We start from the raw sequence: 16,599 nt of genomic DNA, 5'->3' as shown, positions 1-16,599 counted from the left end.
ATGTATATGTTTATGAATAAGTTTATAACATGAACATGAATTAAATAAAACTCAAAGTTTATGTAAATAAGTTAGGGTTTATGTTATACCTTTGAAGATTCGAAGACGACTAACAAAGAAAAGATGAACACAACGCAGATTGAAGATCAAAGCCTTTGAAGATTTGAAGAACACCTCGAATATTCTTGAAGAACACGAAGAACGCGAAGAACACTTGAAGATCACCTTGAAGATTGATGATGATTTCGATGGTGGTGGTGTAGGGTTTCGGTTTTGGGAGCCGAAACTAGGGAGAGAGTGAGAGAAATTTAGGAGAGAAAATTGTTGTTGTGATTTGGTACAATGAAAAGGTTTAGGTTAGGTCTCTATTTATAGGGAGGATAGGAAAATTCTAGAATTAGGGTTAGGGTTAGTTTTACTTAGGGAACAAGTTAGCTTGAAGAGGGGGTTAAAGAGTGTTGCTTGGGACGAAAATTTGAGGGGCAAAAGGGTAATTTTACCCTTCCAAAATTGGCTAGGGTTTAATGGGATTAGGGTTTAACTTTTTCACTTATGTCCTTATACTTTAATTTAGCTTAAATGATTCCTTAATTATCCCAGTTTAATTATTTTAAGTACACAATATTTATTTGTTCATGAAAGTTAATTAACTTATTATTTTTATTAACTTGTCAATTAATGTATAAAGTTAATTAGTATATTTTATAATTCTTAACGCTTAACCATTATCGATTAAAGTTTAATTATTAAGTTTAATTATATTGTTGGGCATTTAATATGGAAACATATAGAATGAAAAAATTGAGGGTCGTTATACCTTACTCCTTACTCTAAACCCTTGCGGACAATATTCTTCATCATCCTCTAATCTGAAATGTCCCGTTCATATCGATTATAAACGTTCCATATTAATTGATTTCGTTGCGAGGTTTTGACCTCTATATGAGACGTTTTTCAAAGATTGCATTCGATTTTTAAACAAACCATAACCTTTATTTTATCAATAAAGGTTTAAAAATATTACGACGATTATCAAATAATGATAATCTAAAATATAGCGTTTTCACACGATTATTACATAATGGTTTACAATAATATTACACATCAATTTAAATCTTCGAATGCAGTTTTTAAACATTATAATACAAGCATGCTGACTCCAACTCTTGTCCATAAATTAGCATGCAACAGCGGAAGCTCTTAATAATCACCTGAGAATAAACATGCTTTATACGTCAACAAAAATGCTGGTGAGTTATAGGTTTAACCTATATATATCAAATCGTAATAATTGACCACAAGATTTTATCTTTCAATAACATACAATCTGTATAAAAATCATTCATATGTTGAACACCTAGTAACCGACATTAACAAAATGCATATAGAATATCCCCAAAACAGAAATCCATCTGTATTAATAACTCGAAGTACTAAAGCATACCATTTTCCAGTATGGGGGGAGTTAGTGCCCGTAGATCTACCTTTAGGATTCACGTCAATTAGGGTGTCTGTTCCCTAATTCTTAGGCTACCAAGCTAAAAGGGTGATATTCGGTACTCATAATCCAACATAGAATGTAATTTCAAGTACTTGTGTCTATTTTGTAAAATATTTACAAAACTGCATGTATTCTCATCCCAAAAATATTAGATTTAAAAGTGGGACTATAACTCACTTTCACAGTTTTTTACTTCGTCGGGAGTAAGACTTGGCCACTGGTCGATTCACGAACCTATAACAAATATATACATATATATATCAAAGTATGTTCAAAATATGTTTACAACATTTTTAATACATTTTGATGTTATAAGTTTATTAAGTCAGATGTCCTCGTTAGTAACCTACAACTAGTTGTCCATAGTTAGATGTACAGAAATAAATTGATATATATATTATCTTGAATCAATCCATAACCCAGTGTATACACGTCTCAGGCTAGATCACAACTCAATGTATATATATTTTTGGAATCAACCTCAACCCTGTATAGCTAACTCAAACATTATTGCATATAGAGTGTCTATGGTTGTTCCAAACAATATATATACATGGGTCGATATGATATGTCAAAACATTTGCATACGTGTCTATGGTATCCCAAGATTACATAATATATTAGAATAAATGTATAATACAATATAAGTTATCTAGGATATGATTTGTATAGAATTGTTACAATATTTCCCGTAGCTACAATAATCAAAAAAATATCCAATCTTGTTTTACCCATAACTTATTCGTTTTAAATCCGTTTTGAGTGAATCAAATTGCTATGATTTCATATTGAACTCTATTTTATGAATATAAACAGAAAAAGTATAGTTTTATAGTCAGAAATATAAGTTACAAGTCATTTTTGTAAGAGGTATTCATTTCAGTCGAAAGAATGACGTCTTGATGACCATTTTGAAAAAACATACTTCCACTTTGAGTTTAACCATGATTTTTGGATATAGTTTCATGTTCATAAGAAAAATCATTTTTCTAGAAGAATAACTTTTAAATCAAAGTTTATCATAGTTTTTAATTATCAAACCCAAAACAGCCCGTAGTGTTACTACGACGGCGTATGTCCGGTTTTACAGTGTTTTTCGTGTTTCCAGGTTTTAAATCATTAAGTTAGCATATCATATAGATATATAACATGTGTTTATTTGATTTTAAAAGTCAAGTTAGAAGGATTAACTTTATTTGCGAACAACTTTAGAATTAACTAAACTATGTTCTAGTGATTACAAGTTTAAATCTTCGAATAAGATAGTTTTATATGTATGAATCGAATGATGTTATGAACATCATTACTACCTTAATTTTAGTAGGTAAACCTACTGGAAATGATAAAAATAGATCTAGCTTCAAAGGATCCTTGGATGGCTTGAAAGTTCTTGAAGCAGAATCATGACACAAAAACAAGTTCAAGTAAGATTTCCACTCAAAATAAGATTGTTATAGTTATAGAAATTGAATCAAAGTTTGAATTTGAGTATTACCTTGTATTAGAAAGATATCTTATTGTAAATAAGAAAGATTTCTTGAGGTTGTAAATAAGAAAGATTTCTTGAGGTTGGATGATCACTTTACAAGATTGGAAGTAAGCTAGCAAACTTGAAAGTATTCTTGATTTTATGAAACTAGAACTTATAGAATTTATGTAGAACACTTAGAACTTGAAGATAGAACTTGAGAGAGATCAATTAGATGAAGAAAATTGAAGAATGAAAGTGTTTGTAGGTGTTTTTGGTCGTTGGTATATGGATTAGATATAAAGGATGTGTAATTTTGTTTACATGTAAATAAGTCATGAATGATTACTAATATTTTTGTAATTTTATGAGATATTTCATGCTAGTTGCCAAATGATGGTTCCCATAGATGTTAGGTTACTCACATAGGCTGCTAAGAGCTGATCATTGGAGTGTATATACCAATAGTACATACATCTAAAAGCTGTGTATTGTACGAGTACGAATACGGGTGCATACGAGTAGAATTATTGATGAAACTGAACGAGGATGTAATTGTAAGCATTTTTGTTAAGTAGAAGTATTTTGATAAGTGTCTTGATTCAAAAGTGTAAGAATAAATATTAAAACACTACATGTATATATATATTTTAACTGAGTCATTAAGTCATCGTTAGTCATTACATGTAAATGTTGTTTTGAAACCTTTAGGTTAACGATCTTGTTAAATGTTGTTAACCCATTGTTTATTATATCTAAAGAGATGTTAAATTATTACATTATCATGATATTATGATATATTAATATATCTAATTATGATATATATACAGTTAAATGTTGTTACAACGATAATCGTTACATATATGTTGTAGTGACCCGAACTTTTCCATGTTTATATATATTAATTGAGATTGATATTTACATGATTAAATGTTTCCAACATATTAAGCAATCAAACTTGTTAAGACTTGATTAATTGAAATATGTTTCATATAGACAATTGACCACCCAAGTTGACCGGCGATTCACGAACGTTAAAACTTGTAAAAACGACATGACGATATATATATGGATATACATATAGTTAACATGAGATTATGATAAGTAAGTATCTCCATAAGTATATTAACAATGAGTTATATACATATAAACAAGACTACTAACTTAAGGATTTCGAAACGAGACATATATGTAACGATTATCGTTGTAACGACATTTAAATGTATATATATCATATTAAGATATATTAATATATCATAATATCATGATAATATAATAATTTAACATCTCATTAGATATAATAAACAATGGGTTAACAACATTAATTGAGATCGTTAACTTAAAGGTTTCAAAACAACACTTACATGTAACGACTAACGATGACTTAACGACTCAGTTAAAATGTATATACATGTAGTGTATTTAGATGTATTAAAATACTTTTGGAAGACTTCAAGAAATATATCAAAACACTCATACTTAACGAAAATGGTTACAGTTACTTTCCCATTCTTTTCTTTCATCAAGAATTCTAGTCGTATTTTTACCCGTATTATACACAGCTTCAAAACGTACTTACTATGGGTATATACCAATAGGAACTAGCATGGGATTCCACTCTTGATTATGTCATGTATGACTAATCAATTTTAACTTCTACCATGAGCTAGTCAACTAACTAGAACTCCTTTTAACCCCACTCACCACTCATCAATTACCACTCATCATTCACTTCCAATTCTCTTTCTAATTCTCTCTCAACACACCCACACTATTATGAACATATTTTTCCAGTAGTTAATCATCATCTTCATCAAAAATCACTTCAAGAATCAAGCTATAATCATCATAGGAAGAACACTTCAAGAACACTTCAAAAATCCCTTCAAGTTTACTAATTTACTTCCAAGCTTTCTAATCCATTCCAAGTAATCATATAAGATCAAGAAACCTTTGTTATATATAGTAGGTTATCTTTCTTATTCAAGGTAATATTCATATTCAAACTTTGATTCAATTTCTATAACTATAAACTATCTTAATTCGAGTAAAAATCTTACTTGAACTTGTTTTTGTGTCATGATCCTACTTCAAGAACTTTCAAGCCATCCAAGATCCTTTGAAGCTAGATCATTTCTTATCACTTCCAGTAGGTTTACCTACTAAACTTGAGGTAGTAATGATGTTCATAACATCATTCGATTCATATATATAAAACTATCTTATTCGAAGGTTTAAACTCGTAATCACTAGAACATAGTTTAGTTAATTCTAAACTTGTTTGCAAACAAAAGTTAATCCTTCTAACTTGACTTTTAAAATTAACTAAACACATGTTCTATATCTATATGATATGCTAACTTAATGATTTAAAACCTGGAAACACGAAAAACACCGTAAAATCGGATTTACGCCGTCGTAGTAACACCGCGGGCTGTTTTAGGTTAGTTAATTAAAAACTATGATAAACTTTGATTTAAAAGTTGTTATTCTGAGAAAATGATTTTTATTATGAACATGAAACTATATCCAAAAATTATGATTAAACTCAAAGTGGAAGTATGTTTTCTAAAATGGTCATCTAGACGTCGTTCTTTCGACTGAAATGACTACCTTTACAAAAATGACTTGTAACTTATTTTTCCGACTATAAACCTATAATTTTTCTGTATAGATTCATAAAATAGAGTTCAATATGAAACCATAGCAATTTGATTCACTCAAAACGGATTTAAAATGAAGAAGTTATGGGTAAAACAAGATTGGATAATTTTTCTCATTTTAGTTACGTGAAAATTGGTAACAAATCTATTCCAACCATAAATTAATCAACTTGTATTGTATATTATGTAATCTTGAGATACCATAGACACGCATACAATGTTTCGACCTATCATGTCGACACATCTATATATATTTCGGAACAACCATAGACACTCTATATGTGAATGTTGGAGTTAGCTATACAGGGTTGAGGTTGATTCCAAAATATATATAGTTTGAGTTGTGATCAATACTGAGATACGTATACACTGGGTCGTGGATTGATTCAAGATAATATTTATCGATTTATTTCTGTACATCTAACTATGGACAACTAGTTGTAGGTTACTAACGAGGACAGCTGACTTAATAAACATAAAACATCAAAATATATTAAAAGTGTTGTAAATATATTTTGAACATACTTTAATATATATGTATATATTTTTATAGGTTCGTGAATCAACAGTGGCCAAGTCTTACTTCTCGACGAAGTAAAAATCTGTGAAAGTGAGTTATAGTCCCACTTTTAAAATCTAATATTTTTGGGATGAGAATACATGCAGGTTTTATAAATGATTTACAAAATAGACACAAGTACGTGAAACTACATTCTATGGTTGAATTATCGAAATCGAATATGCCCCTTTTTATTAAGTCTGGTAATCTAAGAATTAGGGAACAGACACCCTAATTGACGCGAATCCTAAAGATAGATCTATTGGGCCTAACAAACCCCATCCAAAGTACCGGATGCTTTAGTACTTCGAAATTTATATCATATCCGAAGGGTGTCCCGGAATGATGGGGATATTCTTATATATGCATCTTGTTAATGTCGGTTACCAGGTGTTCACCATATGAATGACTTTTATCTCTATGTATGGGATGTGTATTGAAATATGAAATCTTGTGGTCTATTATTAAGATTTGATATATATAGGTTAAACCTATAACTCACCAACATTTTTGTTGACGTTTTAAGCATGTTTATTCTTAGGTGATTATTAAGAGCTTCCGCTGTCGCATACTTAAATAAGGACGAGATTTGGAGTCCATGCTTGTATGATATTGTGTAAAAACTACATTCAAGAAACTTATTTTGTTGTAACATATTTGTATTGTAAACCATTATGTAATGGTCGTGTGTAAACAGGATATTTTAGATTATCATTATTTGATAATCTACGTAAAGCTTTTTAAACCTTTATTGATGAAATAAAGGTTATGGTTTGTTTTAAAATGAATGCAGTCTTTGAAAAACGTCTCATATAGAGGTCAAAACCTCGCAACGAAATCAATTAATATGGAACGTTTTTAATCAATAAGAACGGGACATTTCAGTTGGCATCAGAGCTGGTATAACGCCGTCCATGTGTGGCGGGTTAGTCGTAAAGGAGGTTCTCACAGTGTTACCTGTGACGAAGCATTGGCTCTTACTCCTTGCGATCCCTTACGAGGGTTGGCAATTGCAGAGAGGCAGGCCCTAAAATCTGTATCTGAGGTACACTCAGTGGTCACCAGGTGGTTAGCTGGGAAGGCACTGGGTGGGACGGTGGTTGTCCCCAACTGAGATTTCAGTTGGTATCCGAGCGTTGGTCTTAGAGAACAAGAATTTTGCATTAGTGTGTCTTATCTAGTTTGTTAGGATGCATTAGTGAGTGTGGACTTCGACCGTGTTTACTTGAAAAATGATTGCTTAACAAATTTTGTTGGAAACTATATATTTTTAACATGTGAATATTATGTGATATATTAATCTCTTAACGCGTTTGATATTATGTGATAGATGTCTACCTCTAGAAAAAGTCCGATTGACTCACCTAATAATAATGAAGAGTCAAATGTAAATTGGAATGATTCGTGGACTGATTCACAAGTTCCCGAAGAGGAACCGGAAGAAGAGTCGGAACCGGAAGAAGAATCGGAACCGGAAGAAGAATCGGAACCGGATGAAGAAATAGAGCCGGTGGGGGAAATAATAAAACGGTTAAGTAAAAGAAAATCCTCAACCAACCGACCAAGGTTAATTATGGTCAATGGTGTTTCCGCCAAGGAAGCAAAATATTGGGAGGATTACCAATTCTCCGATGAATCGGATTCCGACGAGAATTCCGATGATGTTATAGAAATTACCCCAACTGAATTTAAAAAGGCAAAAGAAAATAATAAGGGAAAGGGCATAAAAATAGAGAAATCTAATTCCAACCCCGATGAGCTTTATATGTATCGTCAACCCCCGAAGTCCTTAAGTTGTAACAATGACCCGGGAACCTCTAAACCACCAGATTTTTCTAAACCAATGTGGATAACGACGGCTCGTATTAGGGGAACATCATATATCCCTAGAAACTTGGCAAAACGAACCAAAACCGAAGAAGAAGAAACAAGCGAGTCGGAATAAGATTGTTGTATTCGTGTGGTGTAATATAAGTAATATAGTGTGCTTATGCTTTATGATATATGTAAAAATTGCTTGTATTAATAAGTATTTTTTTTATGAATCTAACTCTTGTCTATTTTACAGTATAAAAACACAAAATGGATAGACAACCCAATATTTTAAGAGACCTACACGGAGACATGATTGATGAAATCTTGTCTAGAGTCAGTCAGAATTCTTCGGCACAACTATTTAAGGCGAGATCAGTTTGTAAGACATTCGAAGAACGTTCCAAGAATGCCTTGGTTTATAAAAGGCTTTCGTTCGAAAGATAGGGGATATCACATTGGGAAATCCATAAGTTACGATGTGTTTACTTTGACGCATATATTGCGGGGAACCCAAATGCTATTTTACGCAATGGGTTAAGAAATTATTTTGACTCAATATATCAGAATATTGGACTTCGTGATTTAGAAAAAGCGGCTAACATGCAACATAAAGAAGCATGTTATGCTTACGGATTAGTAATGTTCGCTTCTCACCAAAGTGAGAACAAGAACATCGGCCTACAACTATTAAACAAAACGTTCCCACAAGTGACGGAGTCGGTAATTGGGGTAAGAAATGAGGTTTTTAGATTGTTACGGGACTGTTGAACATTACGTAACCCTCGTCCCTTTGACGACGTTACAACACGCTGTCTTATCAACGGCCATAACGGTTATGTTCCACAAGACCAAGGATGGGAAGTAGTCCTAGTAAAACCAGAATGCATAACTTGTTTCTGGACGTATGAATTACGTGTCTTTATTGCCTTTGCTGAACGACTTGTGTACTAGCTAGAATTATCTTCACAACTATCTTGTATCAAAGTTATTGTTTGCTATATTTCATGCTTTATGTAAAATAAGCGGTATTGTAAGTTTGTAAAATATTGTATAAAAGTTTGAACGCGAAATATTATGATAATCAGTTTTTCATATAGAATTGTAGTAGTTGAATTGTATATTAGCTACTAAGTATGAACTTAACGGGTAGGTACTACCCGAATTTAAACTTATAAAACGCTAATATGAAGAAAAAGCTTTTATAAATGAGTTCATATTATGCTATGAAATACTATTAACTACTCTTAATATTCTGTATGATTAACTTGTTCCATTTGACTATTTTGAAGGAAATGGCACCGACTACTCGACACACCGTGAATATGAATGAAGAGGAATTCCGTACTTTTCTAGCTTCAAACATAGCCGCAGTACAGGCTGCGCTACATACCAACAATAACCTTGGATCTAGCAGTACAGGAAATCGTGTAGGATGCACTTACAAAGAATTCACTGCCTGCAAACCTTTGGAATTTGATGGAACCGAAGGACCGATCGGATTGAAACGGTGGACCGAGAAGGTCGAATCGGTGTTTGCCATAAGTAAGTGTACTGAAGAGGACAAAGTAAAGTACGCTACGCATACCTTACCAGGTTCTGCGTTAACATGGTGGAATACCTATCTAGAGCAAGTGGGACAAGACGATGCGTACGCACTACCGTGGTCAGCATTCAAGCACTTGATGAACGAGAAGTACCGTCCCAGAACCGAGGTCAATAAGCTCAAGAAAGAACTTAGATGGTTACGAGCCCAAGGATTTGATATTACCACGTACGAAAGACGATTCACAGAATTGTGCCTATTATGTCCGGGAGCATTCGAAGATGAGGAAGAGAAGATCGACGCGTTTGTGAAAGGATTACCGGAAAGAATCCAAGAAGATATAAGTTCACACGAGCTCGCCTCCATACAACAGGCATGTAGAATGGCTCACAAACTAGTGAACCAGATTGAAGAAAGAATTAAAGAACAGACTTCTGAAGAGGCCAATGTGAAGCAAGTCAAAAGAAAGTGGGAGGAAAATGGTGATAAGAATCACCAATACAACAACAACAGCAATTACAACAATAATCGCAACAATTATCCCAACAATCGCAACATCAATCGCAACTACAACAAATGGCCCAACAACAACAACAACAACAACAACAACAACAACAACAACAACAACAACAACAACAACAACAACAACAACAACAACAACAACAACAACAACAACAACAACTACAACAACTACAACAATCATCCCAACAACAATAATAACCGCAACAACAACAACAATCAGAAGCAGCTATGCCAAAGGTGTGAAAAGTATCACTCGGGGTTCTGCACCAAATTTTGCAACAAGTGTAAAAGAAATGGTCATAGCGCGGCGAAGTGTGAGGTCTACGGACCAGGGGTTAATAGAACGAAAGGAACAAATGGTGTCGGAACGAGTAATGGCGGAGCAAGTAGTGTCGGAGCAAGTTATGCCAATGTAGTTTGTTATAAATGTGGAAAACCGGGCCACATTATTAGAAATTGCCCGAACCAGGAGAACACGAATGGACAAGGCCGCGAAAGAGTTTTCAATATTAATGCGGCAGAGGCACAGGAAGACCCGGAGCTTGTTACGGGTACGTTTCTTATTGACAATAAATCTGCTTACGTTTTATTTGATTCGGGTGCAGATAGAAGCTATATGAGTAGAGATTTTTGTGCTAAATTAAGTTGTCCATTGACACCTTTGGATAGTAAATTTTTACTCGAATTAGCAAATGGTAAATTAATTTCAGCAGATAATATATGTCGGAATCGAGAAATTAAACTGGTTAGCGAAACATTTAAGATTGACTTGATACCAGTAGAGTTAGGGAGTTTTGATGTGATAATCGATATGGACTGGTTGAAAGAAGTGAAAGCAGAGATCGTTTGTTACAAAAATGCAATTCGCATTATACGAGAAAAAGGAAAACCCTTAATGGTGTACGGAGAAAAGGGCAACAAGAAGCTACATCTTATTAGTAATTTGAAGGCACAAAAACTAATAAGAAAAGGTTACTATGCTGTTCTAGCACACGTCGAGAAAGTACAAACTGAAGAAAAGAGCATCAATGATGTTCCCGTCGCAAAAGAATTTCCTGATGTATTTCCGAAAGAATTACCGGGATTACCCCCACATCGATCCGTTGAATTTCAAATAGATCTTGTGCCATGAGCTGCACCAATAGCTCGTGCTCCTTACAGACTCGCACCCAGCGAGATGAAAGAACTGCAAAGCCAATTACAAGAACTTTTAGAGCATGGTTTCATTCGACCAAGCACATCACCGTGGGGAGCTCCTGTTTTGTTTGTCAAGAAGAAAGATGGTACATTCAGGTTGTGTATCGACTACCGAGAGTTGAACAAACTTACCATCAAGAACCGCTACCCACTACCGAGAATCGACGACTTATTTGATCAACTACAAGGCTCGTCTGTTTATTCAAAGATTGACTTACGTTCCGGGTATCATCAAATGCGGGTGAAAGAAGATGATATTCCAAAGACTGCTTTCAGAACACGTTACGGTCATTACGAGTTTATGGTCATGCCATTTGGTTTAACTAATGCACCAGCTGTGTTCATGGACCTTATGAACCAAGTGTGTGGACCATACCTTGACAAGTTTGTCATTGTTTTCATTGATGACATACTTATTTACTCAAAGAATGACCAAGAACACGGTGAACATTTGAGAAAGGTGTTAGAAGTATTGAGTAAGGAAGAATTGTACGCTAAATTTTCAAAGTGTGCATTTTGGTTGGAAGAAGTTCAATTCCTCGGTCACATAGTGAACAAAAAAGGTATTAAGGTGGATCCGGCAAAGATAGAAACTGTTGAAAAGTGGGAAACCCCAAAAACTCCGAAACACATACGCCAGTTTTTAGGACTAGCTGGTTACTACAGAAGGTTCATCCAAGACTTTTCTAGAATAGCAAAACCCTTGACTGCATTAACGCATAAAGGGAAGAAATTTGAATGGAAGGATGAACAAGAGAAAGCATTTCACTTATTGAAGAAAAAGCTAACTACGGCACCTATATTGTCATTGCCTGAAGGGAATGATGATTTTGTGATTTATTGTGACGCATCAAAGCAAGGTCTCGGTTGTGTATTAATGCAACGAACGAAGGTGATTGCTTATGCGTCTAGACAATTGAAGATTCACGAGCAAAATTATACGACGCATGATTTGGAATTAGGTGCGGTTGTTTTTGCATTAAAGACTTGGAGGCACTACTTATATGGGGTCAAAAGTATTATATATACCGACCACAAAAGTCTTCAACACATATTTAATCAGAAACAACTGAATATGAGGCAGCGTAGGTGGATTGAATTATTGAATGATTACGACTTTGAGATTCGTTACCACCCGGGGAAGGCAAATGTGGTAGCCGATGCGTTGAGCAGGAAGGACAGAGAACCCATTCGAGTAAAATCTATGAATATAATGATTCATAATAACATTACTACTCAAATAAAGGAGGCACAACAAGGAGTTTTAAAAGAGGGAAATTTAAAGGATGAAATACCCAAAGGATCGGAGAAGCATCTTAATATTCGGGAAGACGGAACCCGGTATAGGGCTGAAAGGATTTGGGTACCAAAATTTGGAGATATAAGAGAAATGGTACTTAGAGAAGCTCATAAAACCAGATACTCAATACATCCTGGAATGGGGAAGATGTACAAGGATCTCAAGAAACATTTTTGGTGGCCGGGTATGAAAGCCGATGTTGCTAAATACGTAGGAGAATGTTTGATGTGTTTTAAGGTCAAAGCTGAGCATCAGAAACCATCAGGTCTACTTCAACAACCCGAAATCCCGGAATGGAAATGGGAAAACATTACCATGGATTTCATCACTAAATTGCCAAGGACTGTAAGTGGTTTTGATACTATTTGGGTAATAGTTGATCGTCTCACCAAATCAGCACACTTCCTGCCAATAAGAGAAGATGACAAGATGGAGAAGTTAGCACGACTGTATTTGAAGGAAGTCGTCTCCAGACATGGAATACCAATCTCTATTATCTCTGATAGGGATGGCAGATTTATTTCAAGATTCTGGCAGACATTACAGCAAGCATTAGGAACTCGTCTAGACATGAGTACTGCCTATCATCCACAAACTGATGGGCAGAGCGAAAGGACGATACAAACGCTTGAAGACATGCTACGAGCATGTGTTATTGATTTCGGAAACAGTTGGGATCGACATCTACCGTTAGCAGAATTTTCCTACAACAACAGCTACCATTCAAGCATTGAGATGGCGCCGTTTGAAGCACTTTATGGTAGAAAGTGCAGGTCTCCAATTTGTTGGAGTGAAGTGGGGGATAGACAGATTACGGGTCCGGAGATTATACAAGAAACTACCGAGAAGATCATCCAAATTCAACAACGGTTGAAAACCGCCCAAAGTCGACAAAAGAGCTACGCTGACATTAAAAGAAAAGATATAGAATTTGAAATTGGAGAGATGGTCATGCTTAAAGTTGCACCTTGGAAAGGCGTTGTTCGATTTGGTAAACGAGGGAAATTAAATCAAAGGTATATTGGACCATTCAAGATTATTGATCGTGTCGGACCAGTAGCTTACCGACTTGAGTTACCTCAACAACTCGCGGCTGTACATAACACTTTTCACGTCTCGAATTTGAAGAAATGTTTTGCTAAAGAAGATCTCCCTATTCCGTTAGATGAAATCCAAATCAACGAAAAACTACAATTCATCGAAGAACCCGTCGAAATAATGGATCGTGAGGTTAAAAGACTTAAGCAAAACAAGATACCAATTGTTAAGGTTCGATGGAATGCTTGTAGAGGACCCGAGTTCACCTGGGAGCGTGAAGATCAGATGAAGAAGAAATACCCGCATCTATTTCCAGAAGATTCATCAACACCTTCAACAGCTTAAAATTTCGGGACGAAATTTATTTAACGGGTAGGTACTGTTGTGACCCGAACTTTTCTATGTTTATATATATTAATTGAGATTGATATTTACATGATTAAATGTTTCCAACATGTTAAGCAATCAAACTTGTTAAGACTTGATTAATTGAAATATGTTTCATATAGACAATTGACCACCCAAGTTGACCGGCGATTCACGAACGTTAAAACTTGTAAAAACGACATGACGATATATATATGGATATACATATGGTTAACATGAGATTATGATAAGTAAGTATCTCCATAAGTATATTAACAATGAGTTATATACATATAAACAAGACTACTAACTTAAGGATTTCGAAACGAGACATATATGTAACGATTATCGTTGTAACGACATTTAAATGTATATATATCATATTAAGATATATTAATATATCATAATATCATGATAATATAATAATTTAACATCTCATTAGATATAATAAACAATGGGTTAACAACATTAATTGAGATCGTTAACTTAAAGGTTTCAAAACAACACTTACATGTAACGACTAACTTTGACTTAACGACTCAGTTAAAATGTATATACATGTAGTGTATTTAGATGTATTAAAATACTTTTGGAAGACTTCAAGACATATATCAAAACACTCATACTTAACGAAAATGGTTACAGTTACTTTCCCATTCTTTTCTTTCATCAAGAATTCTAGTCGTATTTTTACCCGTATTATACACAGCTTCAAAACGTACTTACTATGGGTATATACCAATAGGAACTAGCATGGGATTCCACTCTTGATTATGTCATGTATGACTAATCAATTTTAACTTCTACCATGAGCTAGTCAACTAACTAGAACTCCTTTTAACCCCACTCACCACTCACCAATTACCACTCATCATTCACTCCATTTCACTTCCAATTCTCTTTCTAATTCTCTCTCAACACACCCACACTATTATGAACGTATTTTTCCAGTAGTTAATCATCATCTTCATCAAAAATCACTTCAATAATCAAGCTATAATCATCATAGGAAGAACACTTCAAGAACACTTCAAAAATCCCTTCAAGTTTACTAATTTACTTCCAAGCTTTCTAATCCATTCCAAGTAATCACATAAGATCAAGAAACCTTTGTTATATACAGTAGGTTATCTTTCTTATTCAAGGTAATATTCATATTCAAACTTTGATTCAATTTCTATAACTATAAACTATCTTAATTCGAGTAAAAATCTTACTTGAACTTGTTTTTGTGTCATGATCCTACTTCAAGAACTTTCAAGCCATCCAAGATCCTTTGAAGCTAGATCATTTCTTGTCACTTTCAGTAGGTTTACCTACTAAACTTGAGGTAGTAATGATGTTCATAACATCATTCGATTCATATATATAAAACTATCTTATTCGAAGGTTTAAACTCGTAATCACTAGAACATAGTTTAGTTAGTTCTAAACTTGTTCGCAAACAAAAGTTAATCCTTCTAACTTGACTTTTAAAATTAACTAAACACATGTTCTATATCTATATGATATGCTAACTCAATGATTTAAAACCTGGAAACACGAAAAACACCGTAAAACCGGATTTACGCCGTCGTAGTAACACCGCGGGCTGTTTTGGGTTAGTTAATTAAAAACTAATATAAAATTTGATTTAAAAGTTGTTATTCTGAGAAAATGATTTTTATCATGAACATGAAACTATATCCAAAAATTATGATTAAACTCAAAGTGGAAGTATGTTTTCTAAAATGGTCATCTAGACGTTGTTCTTTCGACTGAAATGACTACCTTTACAAAAACGACTTGTAACTTATTTTTCTGACAATAAACCTATACTTTTTCTGTTTAGATTCATAAAATAAAGTTCAATATGAAACCATAGCAATTTGATTCACTCAAAACGGATTTAAAATGAAGAAGTTATGGGTAAAACAAGATTGGATAATTTTTCTCATTTTAGCTACGTGAAAATTGGTAACAAATCTATTCCAACCATAACTTAATCAACTTGTATTGTATATTATGTAATCTTGAGATACCATAGACACGTATACAATGTTTCGACCTATCATGTCGACACATCTATATATATTTCGGAACAACCATAGACACTCTATATGTGAATGTTGGAGTTAGCTATACAGGGTTGAGGTTGATTCCAAAATATATATAGTTTGAGTTGTGATCAATACTGAGATACGTATACACTGGGTCGTGGATTGATTCAAGATAATATTTATCGATTTATTTCTGTACATCTAACTGTGGACAACTAGTTGTAGGTTACTAACGAGGACAGCTGACTTAATAAACTTAAAACATCAAAATATATTAAAAGTGTTGTAAATATATTTTGAACATACTTTAATATATATGTATATATTTTTATAGGTTCGTGAATCAACAGTGGCCAAGTCTTACTTCTCGACGAAGTAAAAATCTGTGAAAGTGAGTTATAGTCCCACTTTTAAAATCTAATATTTTTGGGATGAGAATACATGCAGGTTTTATAAATGATTTACAAAATAGACACAAGTACGTGAAACTACATTCTATGGTTGAATTATCAAAATCGAATATGCCCCTTTTTATTAAGTCTGGTAATCTAAGAATTAGGGAACAGACACCCTAATTGACGCGAATCC

This window comes from Rutidosis leptorrhynchoides, chromosome 10, assembly GCF_046630445.1.
Source record: "Rutidosis leptorrhynchoides isolate AG116_Rl617_1_P2 chromosome 10, CSIRO_AGI_Rlap_v1, whole genome shotgun sequence".
Taxonomy (NCBI): Eukaryota; Viridiplantae; Streptophyta; class Magnoliopsida; order Asterales; family Asteraceae; genus Rutidosis; species Rutidosis leptorrhynchoides.
This window is presented reverse-complemented; position numbering follows the sequence as displayed.